The sequence below is a fragment of the Microcebus murinus genome, chromosome 6, assembly GCF_040939455.1.
Source record: "Microcebus murinus isolate Inina chromosome 6, M.murinus_Inina_mat1.0, whole genome shotgun sequence".
NCBI lineage: Eukaryota > Metazoa > Chordata > Mammalia > Primates > Cheirogaleidae > Microcebus > Microcebus murinus.
The window spans coordinates 34,661,650-34,674,343 of NC_134109.1; the positions used below are offsets into that span (position 1 = coordinate 34,661,650).

The following is a 12,694-nucleotide window of genomic DNA, read 5'->3' on the forward strand; positions in this document are numbered from 1 at the left end:
TCAGTGAGATCAAATGCTAGTAGATTCTGTTTAGGTGTTGCCCCATTATGCTGTGAGATTACAGGATCTTGGTTTTCTGAAATTTCATTCATCCAAGAAATAGCAATAAGTGCAAGGATGATACTAATAAGAGCTGGGATACCACCGTAAAGGTGACAATCAAGGTTGCAGCTCTCAGTGAGCTCATAATTGGCTTGGAATTCAGTGATCAATTCTCAACATTAAACAATTTCAAGAAAGTCTTGGATGCTCAGAACTGAGGAACATTTGCTTGAAAACCACTACCTCAGGGTAAATCAATGAAGCCTGTGTTTTCTCAGCTCATCCTGTTTCGACAGTAGCTTTCGTTGGTTTATTTTTATGAAAATTCAGCCTCTATTTTTATTGTCAATAAGTTAATAGGCTTTATTTTTATATTTTGTTATCCTGAGACATAATTCTTTATGTTCATAGATCAATATTAGAGGAAATTTCTTTGCCAAGTAATGATCCATGTAGTCATAATAAAAGGGAAAAATTTCGAAGGTTTTTTTTTAAGAGCCAAGAAGAACGATTAGAGATTCAAGTGGTCCTATCTATAACTGTATTGTCCAAATGTCCCACTAAATTTATTAGCCATTTTTAGCTCTTTCATGATTGAAAATGAACTTTTTGGCAATTGGGGCCAGAAATGAATGAATCTAGCTGAATTTTAGAGCTAGAAGGCATCTTAGATACCATATAATCCAATTCATGCAGTTAGGAAACGCCGGCCAGGCTGTTGACAGCTCCTGCCCATTCAAAGTCTTCTAGGTCATGGCCATTGATTTCATAAATCACAAATAAGATTCTTGCTTAACCACTTGCATGAACCTTCCCACCTGTCTCAAATTGCTTTTTAAGGAAGACTGAGGCTGAAAGAAGTTAATTTGCTTTAAACAATGCAGTTGTTGCAGATTTAAGATTAGAACACAAGTCTTCATAACACTCAATCCTGGAGTACTTCCATGTAACCAAAAAGCATTTGTAATAGGGATAATAATACCTCCCCCACTGGGTAGTTATAAGGATTAAATAGGACAATCTGTGGGAAATCATTATGTTTACCTACAGTTTCTTTTGTGGCAGATAACTTGCCTAATCAAAAGGTGGATTTCTCAAAGCACCATAGGGCAGGCAGGTTTGCAGCTTGACCTCAGGAAGGGCTATGATCAGATGCTGGAACTTATCAGGGCTCTCTCTCCATCTCTCCTCTCTGGCCCTCACTGCACATCACTTTGATTCTTCTTTATCTATAGACAAATCTCCTTTGCTTCTCTGATCCATAGATCATGGTCAACTGATTTATGTGTGGGAGGCTGACTCTCTCTCGTTCCCCACTGGGCATTCTCAGGGAAGGGACTTTATTGCCCACAGGTCAAGCACAGACCAAGTAACTGGGTGTGTTGTGTTGGGGGCAGGTGTCGTGGGGACAGCAGTAGGGTGACCAGAAGTTAGGAAAGTTTCAATAAATAGGTAGTTCTCCTTAAGGAACAAGAAAACACTATGATAGGAAAGACTCGGCACAAGCCTAGTCTGGCTTACAGTTCTAAAGGTTTCCTTTAACACTCTGGAAACCTGGACAATCCTACTCAGCTGTCTTTCTTCCCATTCCTCTTCCCATCTCTTTTTCCCCTAGCTAATGCCGGTGGGAGTACCCAGCGTGTTTCTCTTACATCCTGTGAGCAGTGCTGTGTGTGGTTAGGAAGAACCTGAGTTCAGGGTGCAGGGTGGGGAGTGTGTTCTGACTCCAGCCCACTGGAAAGATGTCAGCCTTTTCTTTTATCAGCAGCAGCAAATTACAGGGCACCCATTCAACAAATGTGAATTAAGTGCCAGCTCACTGCATGGTGCTAGATGCTGGGGGTACGGTGTTGAACAAAACAGATATGGTCCCCATCTTCTCCCCTAAATTCTTGTAGGCAAGCAGATGTTAAACCAAAAGACAACAATTTAAACACATAGCAACACTTACAAGAAGTGTGATGAGGGAAGAAAATAAGAGAATAACAGAGAGGTACTAATTTAGATTGGAGGGCTAAGGGAGATATTTCTTAGGAAATGATATATATACTGGGGCCTGAAAGATAAGTAGAAATTAATCATGGATGGAGCTGGGGAAAGAGAGATCCAGGCCCAGGTAACAGCATGTGCAAAGGTCCTGAGGCAGGAAAGGGAGAGGGTTTGGGCTCCTATCAAATAGGTTGTGATTACTAGAGATGGGGAAGAATAGTACTCAGAAAAAGAGAACTGGACAAATAACCCAGGAGGTGTTCTTTATTAATGTCAATTATCATACACATGAGTTTTATTATAGACTTAGAGAATCTAAATTCTTACAGATTTAGAGAATCTATCCTCACATAGGCATATTGTTATACAATTAACAATCTGACATTGGGACTTCTTGGAAACTACTGATGCAACAAATGCTACGTAAGCAGAGAGGGACATTCTGTGGACTGAGGGCTTCTGTCAGGGTCTCTGTCGTGGTGAAAGAAGGTGACAGGACCCCACAGATCCCAGGATCCAGCTCTGGACTCGTCATTGATTGTACGAGGCAAGGGAGTGTGGTTGCCAATTGGCTTATCAGTTGAGTCAGCGACAGTTTGTGTTCTTGGTATTTCCCCTCTTTTCCTTTCATGAATATGGAGCAACTTATTTCTAAATAAAAACCATTCAGAGCATGCACATGTGTGAAATTCTATTACGAGGCTGAGCTGAGAAGAATGCTACTGGGGTCAAGGGTAGTAAAATGAAGTGATTCAGTTTCTTTGTCTCAGCTCCTCGCTCATTCAGCTCAACCTAGGAGTTCTCCAGCAGGCTTCAAGAATTGAGGAAATTGCTGATGGAACTACCCCAGGGGTTGGCAAACCATAGCGCATGGGCCACATCCGGCCTGCCACCTGCATTAACAAAGCTTCACTGGAACACAGTCATGCCCGTTGGTTTACCTATTGTCTGTTGCTGCTTTCTCACTTAACTAAATGGCCCACAAAGCCTAAAACATGTACTCTCTGGCTCTTTCCGATCCCTGGCCTATACCACAGATTATCCACAAACTGTTATGTGAATGATAACTTCACCCCAAAAAGGTAGAAACAAGATCCGAGCAAGAGTGTAGGGCTAGTGATGTTTTCTTCATTTAAGAAAAAGGTTTCAGACAAGAAAGAAAGAAAAACAAAAGAAAGGCGCTGTATAATCTTGTCTAATTCTGTTGTTTTATGAACAAGAACACCGAAACTCAGATAACCTGACCTCCCAAGGGCACATGGCTGGTTACCTACTCCCGGTGTAATGTGTACCCTCCCAACGCAGCAGGGCCTACTGCATCAAATTGCTACAGTCTCTGATCTTTCATTTTAGGGGCTCTTAAAGAATTATGTATTTTCCTTACTTGGGAGGTGCAGGAGTTAATGGAACACAGACTTACCTTTCAGATGGTCAGAGAGTTGCCTGAGTCACTAAAACACGGTTCCCTGTCACTCTTTGTAGCAGGAAGAGGAGGAGGGAGTGCGTCCAGGGACCGTTCCTGGGACCAGGGGTGACAGTGTGTGGGCTAAGCAAGTGTGAGCCATCACACTTTTGCTCTACTGTTCCTTGGCTCCTCACACATGCCTCCTGCAAACACTGATCAGGCTTCCCGAACAGGGGCGATGGGGCTGCATAAATAATTTCAAGTACCCTGAACACCAGCCATCTGAGCGCAGTCGAGTCAAGTAATATTGGAGCTTGCATTCAGCACATGCCACTCATCCCTTCTTATCTGCCACTGTCAGCAGCATGTCAGCAGCTGGGAGTGCTTAATCCACATTCTTCAGTCTCTCCCATTTCCTCCTGGTGCTGCGAGGGATTAGACAAACTTTCAAATAGGCCTGGCCAACTTGCATGCGGCTAGGGCAATGGGCAGAGCACCTGCGTGTGGCTGATTAGACCCTCTCCTCTCTGAAGAGCAAGTGGTAAGATGGAGTCTGGGGAATGGACAAATTCCCACCTGGGCCATCTGATCAGAAGGTGCATGAGCCCAGCGTTGGGTTATGTAACTCACAGCCATTGCCATGGTCCCTCTGCCACTGCTCTTGCTCCCCTCCACCAAGGAGACTATGGCTCTGAATATTTGTCCTGGCCCCTAAACAGTCACTGCTCTTTTGAATCTCCAGATGTTCCCTTGGGCCCTTTAGGAGGGCATGTGAGGTTGAGCGGCTATCCCGGTCTATCCCAGATCATCTGCCTAAAAAGGCCACAGCGCATGCTGACTCTTTTACCTCAGGGTGAGTCTGCTGCCCCATTTCTTTTTAGAGATGCTCCTTTAATTGCCACCACCCCCACCCCCGCCCCATCCACTTCTGAGATTGAAGCAGCTCTTTGTTGGAAAGGTTCTAGACACCACTGCAGCCCTACTGTTTCCCACCAGACCTTGAAACATGCACCAAAGAGGACTTCTAAAAGTGCTGGCCCTTGTAAGTCTAATAGACTAAAATCACGCCTTCCCTAGGCCTCATGTTCCATCGTCCTCAACAAAGATGTGATTGGAGCATTTGGTGCAATATTCAGCTTCTCCAAACAGCCAATCCAATTAGCAGGGATCTAGACAGAGTACATGACCCACCCCTGCACACTCTCTTATTCTCCTAGGTGACTCTCAAACTGCCAACACCTCCTTCCTCAACCTTGCTTCTAGAGAGATGATCTTGTTTCTAATTTGCTGGGAAACTAAAGCAATCAGAGATTTCCCACAAACCCTCACTACTGTATCTGCCTCCCACCAGCATCTGCACCACATCCTCTGCCTTTGCGTACATTAGCTTAGAATGAACATCCATTTTCTTTTGTCTTTTCAAGGACATCCTTACAGCAATTTATCTTTCTCTCTCCTGCACCATCAATTTTCTCTCTCTAGTAAGTCATTCCCATGAGTATACTAGCGTACAATTATTTCTCCCATCTAAAAAATAAAAAGAAAACAAAATAGCCTTTTTCTTAACTCCACTTCGCCCCACCAACTCCTGTCTCATTTCTTTGCTCCCTCTGCAACAAATCTCCTTGGAAGAGATGTAGGCACTAGCTGTCTTCCGTTCCTCTCCTCCCATGTCCCCTAACTCTTCCAACACCAACCTCTTCTTGTCAAGATCAGTGATGTCCATCTGGTTAAATCCAAAGGTAATCCACAGTCTTCACCTTCCTTGACCTATCAGCATCATTTGATGACATGTTTTAGTCCTTCTTCCTCCCTAATAAACTCTCTTCACTAGGCTCCCAGGGCCCCATGCTGTGCTGGTTTTCCTGCTGTGTTAATGAACACTTCTTCCCAGTATCTTCTGATTCATTCTCTTCTCCCCAGCCTTTCAGTGCTGGGATGCCCTGGGAGGTCAGTCTTTGGATCTCTTCTCTTCTCTCTGATTTCATTTCCTTGATGATCTCATCATGTCCCTTGGCCTTAGATACCATCTATACATCTCCAGCCCAGATCTTGCTCCAGCGCTCTAGACTAGTGTAAGCAGGCTGCTCAGCTTAGCTGCCTGAGCAATCAGGTGGTCTGAAAGTATTTATCGAGCACCACTGTGTCCTTGGCACTGGGGATGGCAGTGCACAAGTCTGAGAATCTCTGCTATCAGGAGATGACATTCTAGAGAAGGGAGCCAGGTTATAGACACAAAACCAAGTCAATGTAAAGAGGTGGTGTGGAGCACTGTGGTGAGAGAAGAAGGGCAGAAGTAGGGCAGGTATTTCTAAGGCATGACATCAGAGCTGGAATAGAATGCTGAGAGGGAAGCAGCCAGGCAAAAATCTGGAGGAATGGATTTCCAAGGGGGAAGAAATGGAAGAGCAGAGGCTCTGAATCAGGAATGAGTTGGCCTATTTGAGGACTGCTAGCTAGAGTGTAGAGAAGGAGAGAGTGGAAAGAATTGTGGCCACAAAGTGGGCACAGCCAGATCAGGCAGGGCCTTATAGGCTATAGGAAGTGTACATTCTTTCCTTATTCTAAGTGTAAAGAGACCCAGTGAAGCCATCCCTGCAGCATCTCTGCATCTCTCCTGCTAGGGTCTGTGGGAAATTGTGGGGATTGTCTCCTTCCATGGAAACCAAAGGGAAGCCTGGCACAGGAGCTGTTCCCCCAGGTCCCAAATCTGCTGGTGTTTACATAGCCCTACCCTTGGCTTAGTTGGGAGTAGGGCAGGACACAGGCTTCCCTGTTAGGGATGCCTATCACACCCAGCTACCTTGTCAGGAAAAGTTGTGAAAGACTTCAGAAATAGGCAAAATTGATTAGTGAGTATCCTACACAGAGCACTCTTCTGGGTCACCTTTTATTATCAGCTATTATACAACTCTGTCAAGATGTGGGATTCTGGTACTAATGCAAGTGATTCTTGCACAAAGGAATGCAACTGTGTCCAATGGAAGGAAGCTGATTATTTTCCTGCAGATATTGACCAATTTTGTATTCACCTGTATTTATTTCAACATTCTATTTTTTTAATAAATTTCCCCCCCACACACACTCAGATGCATATATACAAGTGGCCCTGAATATACACTCCTATTTCAGCATTCTTGATGGTCTATATGTGTGTGTTTTTTTGAATCTTCCTTTGAACTAGTTATAACATCTTATCGGGTGGGTGGTGGTGGCACATATGTGTAATCCTAGCACTTTGGAAAGCCGAGGAGGGAGGATTACTTGAGGCCAGGAGTTCAAGACCAGTCTGAGCAAAAGCGAGATCCCATCTTTAAAAAAAATAGAAAAATTAACTGGGCATGGTGATGCATGCTTGTAGTCCCAGCTACTCAGGAGGCTGAGGCAGGAGGATCGCTTGAGCCCAGGAGTTTGAGGTTGCTGTGAGCTGTGATGGCACCACAGCACTCTAGCCTGGGTGACAGAGCAAGAATCTGTCTCAAAACAAACAAACAAAATATTACTGGTTTCCTCATTAATATTGATATATGTTTATTTTATATTTGTATAAAAGTCAAGATTTTCCCTTTTATAAAATAAATATCCTTTGACAACCTTAATCTCCTCTCTATTCTTTCTCCCTGGCCTCTTTTTCTTATTCTCTTGTTCTGAACAATCACAAGACCCAGAGGTAAGTCAAAAGCAGATGGCATTCTCCTGTGTGTACGGAGGGAACTGGAGCTTGGAGAAGCGAAGACACCCTTGGTTTTCTGACTCCTGCTCTGAGGCTCCACGGTAGGCGGGTGGGGAGAACCGAGGGTGCTTTGGGAAATGCATCGACGTATTCTTGGGAATGGGGAGGGGTCTATTCCCAGGGATGTAAATGTCCCCCAGTGTACAATTTAGCCCCCCACAAAATAAAGACTCTCCTGCTCCCAAAGGAGCAGCCCCAGGGAGAAACGCTGTTTGTGGACAACACTGCTCTACAGAACATTGCTCTTGGATATGGGGGCCTTCATGACTGACTGGTCCCCAGAACCCTGCTGGGACCCAGACAAACATGTTATTCATTTACCAAACCATTAAACCACAGCTAGTTTTATGGTTAGTGTCCACCCCTTTCCCAGCATGCAAAAAATAAAATAAAATTATGGCCTTCAATAAAGACTTCTGTCAAGACCTGAGGTGGATATATATTGTTTTAAACTCCAGCATCCTTCATTAAGATTTATATTCCTGTTTTGCTTAAGAGTCACATTTTAATGTGACAATAAAAACAAGTGAGATTTGTCTCATTGGAAGGCATCCTATTTAGTTAATTATCGGGCCCCATGCTGCAAATCACTGATTGGGTTTCTTAATACCCAGAGAAGGCTGCTGTTTCTCCCTCTCCTCACATAAGTCACGTGAGCCTGAGAGCCATGCTGAAGAGAGAAGAGCTGGGACTAGAGGTCGTGGAGAGGGAAGGGTAGGAAAGCAGTGAGTGACTGCCCTACACTGTGCAACGCCCCCCCTCCAAAAAAACCCCCCACAATATATGCACAGTTCAGGAGGGAGTGTGGTGAATGGACAGTGTCCAAAGTCTAGAGCTAGACCTTGAATCCCAGCTCTACCATTTTCCAGCTCTGTGACCTTGAGTTATTTAACATCTCTGAATTTCCAGGTCCCCATATAGATTATAATTATGCTATATCAACCTCCTGGCTTTGTTTTGAAAATGAAATTAGGTAATGGGTTTAAAGAAGCTGGCACCAAAAAAAAAAACAAAAAAAAACCAACCAGGAGTTGGATCTTTCCCCAGTAGAGGCTGACAACCTTGAGAAACATCCAGCACAATGTGCAATGTGTCTGACTCCTGCAAGGGGTCACCAGAACAGAACCACAGGCAATTAGCCAGGTTGCTGGGAGCAGACAAGCAGGAACTGGGGAGCTGAGGGTTCAAGCAAGAGTCTGAGCAGCAAGGAGCAACGACAGGTAGGACAGGGCCAAATGTGGCCAGAGGCCGCACAGAAAAAGGGTAATTTGTGGACACACAGGTGAAGAACAAGAGTGGCCTTGGTATTAACCCAGTTAGCTCCTGGGACATTTCTGAACTAAGACCAGGAAGGCCAGAGACTGCAGGTAGAAGACAATGGGCTGCTTCACTTGACAAGGAAAGTGGGTTGTGGGGTGGAGTGCTTCCAGGCAGAGGCAACCCAAGTAAGTCCCTCTGCAGAGCCCAGTACACAGCACAGTCTGCCCTTAAAGAGAGCTTGCCCTCCCAGCCTTCTCCACCACACGAACAGGAGTAGTGCTGAGGACAGTCCTGACAATCTGGGGTGGCTGCTTCATGCATCAACAATCCAAGCATTAGTTCAGGGGGACCCTTTATGCCCTAACAATGATTGGGATACTCATGGGGCTTCAGATGGGTTTTATCTCTAGTGTCAACTCTCAATAATAGGTAGCGGCTGCCTGCAACATATTTCTGTAGAGAAATATCTTGAAGGCCACGTTTGGGAAGAATGCCGCAATTGATTGATTATGTCTGCCTAGGGCTTAGCAATGATGAATGGAGGTTTACGTGCTATCTTTTAGCTTGAAGTAGCGCAGCCAATGCCTCCTAGCTGACATGCAGCTGGAGCGGGCCTCTAAGGTGTTGGTGGAGGAGTTTACTCATTCATGTATTCATTTATTCAGAATTCTCAGAATAGCCTCCATCAGCAGCATGCTGCACTGGAGGAAAAGAGGATGTGCTATCGGAAGAAGTTGTTCCAGGGACGCTCAGAGCTATTTTCTAGACTCAAGTATGCTTTGGCACTTCATTTAGATTCAACATCAGTAAATGACCCTGGGAGCAGAAATTATTATTATCAACCCAGTTTTGCAAGCTAGAAAACTGAGTTTCATCTCAGTTTTAGAACAACGAAAGGAATAATTCCTACTGCAATAATTGTCCTGTCCTCAAATGCAGCTATTTGCATCTTTCATTGAAGGCCCTACAGAGAATGAGACCATGCTTGTATAATATGAAGCCATTTGCCCTCTGTGTTATTTAAGGGTAGCCTTCCTGACACATGGGCCAGCCCTCAGTCAGGCTCTGAGCATTACCTAAACTCAAGGAATGCGTATTCAGTGAATTGGCCCATATTTTATCTCCCTACAAAATAGTTATTTAAATATCCCTGGAGTGTGCACTTTCTGAATCATTAAGGCTTCAGGGTGCATCAATTACACTAATTTGGAAAAGTGATCAAATTCATGCAGGGCTGTTATTTTTAAAGAAAAGACATTTTAGTGTATTGATGGGGAATTGGTGTCCGGAGTATATAGATTTCCAGTTATCTCCTGTCATGGCAAGAGTCCATCGGTTTCCTTTAAGAGATGGAAAACACATTATGCCTGGTATTAACAAAGATCAATTTCAGTAAAGGAAGACATTCAACACAAGGGAATTGAACTGAGCTGGGAATAAATGACGTAATGTTTGAAGCGATAAGGGATAAGTCATGCTGGGACTCCAAGTTCTTGTATAAATGATGATTAAATGGAATTTTTTTGTCCCTGCTTTTTGCTAGAGGTGATTTTTCTTTACTGTAAAGTATAATGTATCTATTTCAGCATTGTCAGCGAAGTATGCAGTTCATAATTGGGCTTCTTAAAGATTTCAGATTTCTTAGGTCCTAAAGTGAAGGGAGGGTCTTATCTTTACCGCCAACTCATTCCTACTTTTCAAACCAAAGTGACAGTCTTTTACAAGAATTTGGCTTTGGGTATTATCTTTCAAGAAAACTGTATTCCAAACTTCAATACAGTGAATAGAGTTACAAAGGCACCATAAGGATAATATGAAAGATTTTGGAAATAGAGTAAAGATAAGCTCTCTGCTGAGATGTGAGATGCAATGAAAAAAAAAAGATGACAAGATGACTAGGAACAGGGCTGGTGATTTCTATCAGTATCTCCAAGGAAAAAAGTCAAACCAAACCAGACTTTTTCTTTGTGAACAAATTTTTGGGGATTCATAAAAGCTGTTTAGCTATTTAAGTATATTCATATTAATGTTAGAGCTGGAAGAAACCTCAGGTATTTCAACCAATAAGAATAATAATGGCCAGAGAGGCAACGTGACTTACCAAGGACGACAGTTTCCCTTCCTTCTGGCTTTTAGGTGTTTCTTGGGAGCTAATTTAGGAAATTTTCGTTTTTAAGAGAAACATTGTTCCAGTTCTTTCCATTTTATTTTTGATGATGGCATTAATTTTGAATATACACCAAAACCTAGAACCATGATGGGATGCCAGGAGTTCTAACTTGGAACTAAATCGAATGCTAAGTTTCTGATACCATGTTTCTTGAGGATGGCATGGCAAAGATACAAAAAACACATTTTTACAGGGTAACATTTGAGAGTCAAGCAAGAACAAGAGAAAAATTATATAAGAAAATCAGTGTGGGTTCATCAAGTAGTAGCGTGTTTCCTTCTGCCACCCTCCCTAAGCAGAGAGGACTGGGAGGCCACAAGAGAGAAGAGCTGCACCACCCAAGGCCGGGCACTACTGACATCTCCAGCTCAGAGACAGTTCTGGAGGAGCCAAGGTCTAAACCAGGAGGAGAGAACAAATGACCTCACCCTTATTTTTTATTTTCGTCCATGCCATCATTTTTTTCCATACTAACCTTTTGATAGACACTTCCAGGGACTTGCCCCAGAATGAAAAGGCTAATCAGGGGCCAGGATTCTCAACCTCAGAGGGGGGCACATCCAGGGTTTTGTTGAGCAGAGATGGAGCTGCCATCCTGACACCTGGAATAAGAACTCTCAGGTGAGGTTTCTTATTTAAGAGCTGTGTCTCACACGGTGGTCAGCAGCAAGGTGGGCAGTGCTTATTAATGGAGAAGACACAGAAGATGGCAGCCCAGAGGCCTGGGCTCCAATCAAAGCACTGTTGCTCTCCAGCTCCATATTCTCTGGATGAATCTGTTTCCTCCCATTGAACTAATGGGCTCCAAAGTCCATGAGGACAGGTCATCCAACTCTCCAGTTCATCCATACCCCTCGCCCCCTCCTCCCCTCTGCCTTATCCACCAACTGCCACCTCCTCCCTTTCTCTTGGCACTGCCTTAGATTTGGAGTCTCCACTCCTGGCCACTTTCAGATCTCTGGTCCCACCATCCTTCAAGATCCCCAGTTCCCTGACTCTGCAGGGTCTCACAGCACTTTCTGGCTTTCTTTCCTTTTCTTCCATTATGTTCTTCATAGGAAGTCACTTCACTAACACTCTTCTGAATGCCCTCCTCTTTCTCCTGAGCCACCCTCCCATTGGTGATCAGCACACTGACAATTCCAACTCAGGATTAATACAACCACCCACTTCCTCAGGTCCTGGTGCTTAGTGGCACCTGTGAAAACCAATCATGGGACCATCCTCACAAATTACAGATGCCAACCCTTTGGTAGCTGAAGTTTCTCGATCAGGTTCCATAGGACTATTTGAAATCTTTACCACTATCCTCAAACCCTCTACCCTACCCCTGTTCCTACTTTCCATACCCTTATTCATAGCAGATGACTTAGCTTTTATTCCATGAAGAGATGAGTGGGAGTTGGAATGATAGAGTTTCAGGGAGTCTGAATGCCCTAAGCTGGGAGACAGCAGGGCAGTTCAGACAACAGTAGCATGAGCCAGAGGGAAAAATCCTTTAGCCATAGCAGAGGATGAGAAACTGGCTGGATAGTCACAGTGGGTTTCAGTGTGGGGTGTCCTGAGGCTGAGGCAGCAGGATTCATCTAGACACCCTTCAACAGGACTGTGTCTATACCTCATCGAATTTCTAGCTCACTTCAAGTCTCAACTAAAGACTTTCAGTTTCCCCTCTACCTGAAACTCTTAAACAAATCACAAATAAATTTGCTTTGAAAGGCATTTTTGGATATAGAATGAAAGAAAAGAAGCTACACAGTAAAGTTGTGGTTTTTGTACTGATTTAGGCTAAGAGAAATTCTTAAATAGAGTTTATAGGAACTCTATTTAACTTAAATAGTAACTTAAATAGAATTCTGGTCCAGTTATTTTCCATTTTGTTTTCATCCTCCGGCTTCCTAGCAGGTGTAGAATTTTAGCCTGAAGAAAGAGTTGGTCAGGTGTCCTCACAAGCCATGGAGTTGCAGAAGAGATACTGACAGATCGGAAGTACTCTGGGGTGAGTGGCCCCTTTATGGTTGGCTTCTGTGCCTCACATTGTTTTACTCTGCTTGTTTTTTGATGATACACAGAATTCTTAAGCAGGAAAGTAATG

At 43.9% G+C, this 12,694-nt stretch overlaps 1 long non-coding RNA gene across 1 annotated transcript in view; it reads left to right on the forward strand.

Moving 5' to 3' along the window:
* Positions 1-12,370: 12,370 nt before the first annotated feature.
* LOC142871374 (uncharacterized) overlaps positions 12,371-12,694 on the forward strand; it is a 67,697-nt gene continuing 67,373 nt past the window's right edge. The window contains exon 1 of the long non-coding RNA XR_012919623.1: positions 12,371-12,598. This is a non-coding gene — a long non-coding RNA (uncharacterized LOC142871374). The remainder of the gene's footprint in view (positions 12,599-12,694) is intronic.